This window comes from Engraulis encrasicolus, chromosome 22 (genome assembly GCF_034702125.1).
Source record: "Engraulis encrasicolus isolate BLACKSEA-1 chromosome 22, IST_EnEncr_1.0, whole genome shotgun sequence".
NCBI lineage: Eukaryota > Metazoa > Chordata > Actinopteri > Clupeiformes > Engraulidae > Engraulis > Engraulis encrasicolus.
The window spans coordinates 41,027,237-41,032,236 of NC_085878.1; the positions used below are offsets into that span (position 1 = coordinate 41,027,237).

The following is a 5,000-nucleotide window of genomic DNA, read 5'->3' on the forward strand; positions in this document are numbered from 1 at the left end:
CAGTCCATGATCAATGACATCAAATGCTGCAGTAAAAATCTAGAAGGACAGCACCACAGATTTTTTTGTTATCGATTTCTTGCAGCCAGTCATCTGTCATTTGGGTTAATGCTGTACATGTTGAAAATCCTTTTCTGTAGGCATGTTTGAAATTCTGTTAATAAATTATTCTCAGAAAAATAATGCTGAATTTGATTAAAAACTATTTTCTCAAATAATTTTACTAAGTGCTGAAGCAAACTTATTGGTCTGCAATTTGGTGGTGTAAAAGTTTTCTTTTTATCTTTAGGTAGTGGTATAAATTTTTGCTTCCTTCCAGGCTTGGGGAAAAATGCAACTCTTTAAGCTAACATTAAATATGTGGCAAATGGGCTGGGAGATGTAACTCACTGCCATTTTCAGAAACTTACCATCTACGTTGTCAATGCCTGCTTGCTGGTCCTTGCAACATGAAGTAATTAACTTGCTCACTGTATCCTCCTCCACTTTGGCAAACTGAAAGCTACAAGATTGCTCCTTAATTAGTTTCCCTATCATAAGGTTGGAGTCATGACTCCCCCCTGATAATTGCTCTCTCCTTAGTTTAGCCACTTTGTTATGAAAATAATTATTTAGGTGATTGGCAATTTTTGTTGGGTTTGTGATGAATGTCCCATCATTCTCAATGAATGTTGGTTGTGTTGGTGTTTTATTCCCCAACAAACTATTCAACGTTTTCCATAGTTTTTTTCCCATCACTGCTAAATTTTCTTAACTGTGAAGTCAAGTGTGCTTTCTTTTTCTTCAGATTGAGTTTAGTAACAGAGTTTCTTAGTTTACAATATTTTCTTCTATCAGTTACACTCCTCGTCTTATTAGCTGTTGCCTTTGCCTCATTCCTCAGTGCCATCTGTTGTTTCAGTTCTTCGTCCATCCAAGGTGCGCCAGAAGTTCTTACGGTCATCTTTTTCACCGGTGCATGCTGGTCTATCACTGCCACAAGCTTAAACAAATAGGCCTACATTTTCTGCATCTGGTTCCCCCTCCTTGAGTACACTTGACCAGTCTGTCTTACAAATGTCATTTAAGAAAGCCTCCTCAGAAAACCTTTTCATGATCCTAGTCAAAATGACTCTTGGCTTAGCCTTTGGTACATTTCCCTTTCTTGCAATAGCCACTAAGTTGTGGTCACTGTAGCCTACAGGAACTGAAATGGCCTTCGAATATAATTCTTTTCTATTCACATATATATGTTGTGATACCTTTTTTGTTAATGCTTATTCTAGTTGGCTGCTTCACCATCTGTTTAAAACTACATGAATTGGCTATGTTCATGAGCCTCTGTTTTAAGGGACAATGTGGTAGTAGCCAATCTACATTTAGGTCACCTGTTAGGATGACCTCCATGCTTAAGTCATATACCTGGTCGAGCATACTATTGACTTTATCCATATAACCAATATTTGCACAAGGAGGTCTGTAGCAACAACCAATCAATATATCTTTTTGATAAGGCAAATGAATTTGCAACCACCTTATTTCAATGTCAGTTGGTTCTAGGTCTTCTCTTACTTTTACAGGAATATGATCTTGAACATAAAAGGCTACTCCACCACCGTGACAGTTTCTATCTCTCCGGTACATGTTAAAGCCTGAAATGGACATCATAGCATTACTAAAAGATTCATCGAGATGAGTCTCTGAGATAGCCAGAATGTGAACAGAGTTTGAGGTTAGGAGTTCTTCAATGTCATTGATTTTGTTTCTCAAACTGCAAATGTTCAAGTGAGCCACCTTGAGCCCCTTTTTGGGTAGCCCTGCAATAGAACACATTTGTCATTAAGACAAAAAAATCCTTTTTTTTCTGGAGGGTCATGTCCAATTACTGGTCTGTAGAATCTTTTTTCTGTCCCTTCCGGATAATCAATTTGTCATAGCGCAGGAAGGCAATGTCCCCCCTCTCTCTGGCTTCTTTCATTTTGGGCACAAGTTCCTTCCTTCTTTGTCTCACAGCCTCCGGATAGTCCTCGTTTATGAAGATCCTCGTCCCCTTCAATTTTTTTGCATTCCTAAACACAGTGTCTCTGTCCTTTGTACGATGAAATCTCACCATGACTGGACGTGGCCTGCCTTGAGTGCCGTCTCTAGAGATGTTCACCTCTCCAATTCGCATCGCTTGTTCCACTCCAATTGTCTTTGTGTCCAGGTTGAGTTTCTCCTTGATAATTTCCAGAACCTTTTCTTCAGTGACTAAATTGTTCTCTTTTTCTGCCTCCGGAACTCCATCAATGATTAAGTTTGCTCTCCTTGCTTGCCTGTCGAGGAAGTCAGATTTTTCATCCAGTATCAGCATGGATTCAGCCAGTCGATCAATATCTGCTCTTTGTGATTTGCAGATGGCGTGAATTCCTTTATTTTCAGATTTGAGATCATCCAACTCCTTTTGTGTGAATTGTAAACTTGTTCTTAAGTCTTGCACGTCCTTTAGCATCTCATCAATCCTTTTATTGCATGTCTCCATAATGGTGCTAACACAAGTTTTAAAATTGCTTTCCTGCTGTGATAAAAGTTCTTTGTAAAAAAGTTTTTGTTGTTCAAGTAGATCTTGTACATGTGCCATTGATATAGTTTGATCGTTGTCTTTCTCCCCTCTTTCTTTGTTCCCCTTCCCTCCAGCAAGGGATTAGCTGGCTTAGCTGGCAAACAGCCCAGACTAATTGCATGTATTCATATTGGCATGGAGGGAGGGCCATCACTCCAGTTGAAGATGTGCTTTGCTCTGACTGCCACCCAGGTACACCGACAGGGGGGGGTGCATCGCGCGAGGTACTAGCCTCGCGCGCCACCCTACGTACCAGACCTGGTCTGAGGATCGATGTTGACCGGTTGGATTTTCGCCGGTGCTCTGACAAATGGTCCTACATTGTAATTTTATCCTACGGTAGGATGTTCTGTCAGATATGTCTGTTAAACGGTCCTACATCACCATAGACAGACGTCAGACATGTTTGTTCAACAACTTACAAGTTAAATCCTGATTTTTCCGAAAATGTCCTTCCTGCTTCCTGCAATCGCGTCAGATCAAACAAAGTCCAGACCATGAATACGAAATGGAAATGGTAGTATTATGGGATGGTCAGGACCAGGCTAGGCCATACCTACCAAGATGGTCCTCTAGCATTATGCTCAGGGTGCATGGTTGGTACCATGTTGGTACCCCATTTTCATACAGGTGGGGTTCCTTCTATCACGACTGTACAGTACATTACACTCGTGGTCTTCACAGAGTGAATGAAACATGCTCTATATGCATACTGCACATAGTAGTTACAGTTCCACATATGTGTAGGTAGGGCTGGGCAATATGACGATATATACTGATTGGTTAAGGTTACTATATTGACACTTCTGTTTTGTTATTTGTATCCTTTTGCGATGCTATATCGTAGCAGTCATGCTAACAAAGCACCATATGCGTTTTAATTTGAATTCGGAACTCCAATGAATTTAAATGGCAGAGTAAGATCAGATCATCGCCCACCCTCCACGGAGACGGGTTCCTCTTGGCTTCTGACAGACTGTTTGACGGAGTAAACAGTCGCTTTCGCCCAGGCTACATTATCCCCTCACACATCAACATCTTGGACGTCCCAAGTTGCATGGTATGCACATTGGACGCGGCAAAATACAGTGTAGCCCCTTAATACAGTAATATGAAAGTCATTTCAATCTGTACTATGCACTGTCTGTCTGTGTCCTCAGCTCACCACACTGACACAATTGAACCATAGGGTAAGACATCTCTGTAAGAATGACAAACTGTAAGAATGACAAATTAACAGGCCCTCCAAGTCTTAGCTCAGGGCAGACTGGATATTAGACACCTGCTCCCCTATTCCATTCAAGTGCAAAGGAGCACTGTAGTGGTCAGACCACACACAGCATAGTGTGTGTGTGTGTGTGTGTGTGTGTGTGTGTGTGTGTGTGTGTGTGTGTGTGTGTGTGTGTGTGTGTGTGTGTGTGTGTGTGTGTGTGTGTGTGTGTGTGTGTGTGTGAGGACTGGGGACTCAGGTGTGTGGCCATTTGTCCTCCCATACACCCAATCTTCAGCCCCTGACCCCTCTTATGTCTTCTTAAGGAATGGAAGGGTCCTAGGATGGTGACCGAACACATGCACAGCCTTTCAACACGGCACACACGCACGCACACACGCACACACACGCACGCACGCACGCATGCACACACACACACACACACACACACACACACACACACACACACACACACACACACACACACACACACACACACACACACACACACACACACACAAACACACACACACACACACACACACACACACACAGGAGTGTGTCAGCCCCCGACCCCTCTTATGTCTCTCTTACTCATCTGCCTCTACAGCTGACATTGGGAAGCCGTTTACGGCTCCAAGTAGCGCCTGCTACTGTACGTATAACCCTATAACACTGGCCAAGCAGAATATTAAAAGTTATTTCTATTTGGACCACTCTGGTCAAAAATAGGGACGAAAAATAGAGACATGGGTTTCAACAATTTAATAATAATAATAACAATAACAATAACAATATTAATAATAATAATAATAATAATAATAACAATAATAATAATAATAATAATAATAATAATAATAATAATAACTATATATGTATACCAAAACTCGTACGAGATGGCATGCAGCTCAATGTGCTCAACAGCTAAATTAGCTATTTGATTTTCGCAAAATGGTTCTGTTTGGAGGAAGCTCCAAGTTCCAGACTTTTCCGTGAGCTTCACGGAAAGCAGGACATGATATCAGGATTCTCCAGCTTGATCCTATACCTTCCATTCAGCTCAGCTGGTTCTCAAACTTTTTTAACAAGCGGCGCCCCCCCCTGACCACTTCAAAAGTCTTCTGTCTCAATGGGCGCTGCCTGCAGAGACACACTAATATAGCTGGAAAGGCGACACATCCCTCTAGTCGCCTACAGAGTAAGCAACAA

General features: G+C 41.8%; 1 protein-coding gene across 1 annotated transcript in view; it reads right to left on the bottom strand.

Moving 5' to 3' along the window:
- The window catches only part of LOC134438328 (SH3 and multiple ankyrin repeat domains protein 2-like), a 258,811-nt gene that overhangs the window by 76,145 nt on the left and 177,666 nt on the right, over window positions 1-5,000 (bottom strand). The gene's annotated exons all lie outside the window — the stretch shown is intronic.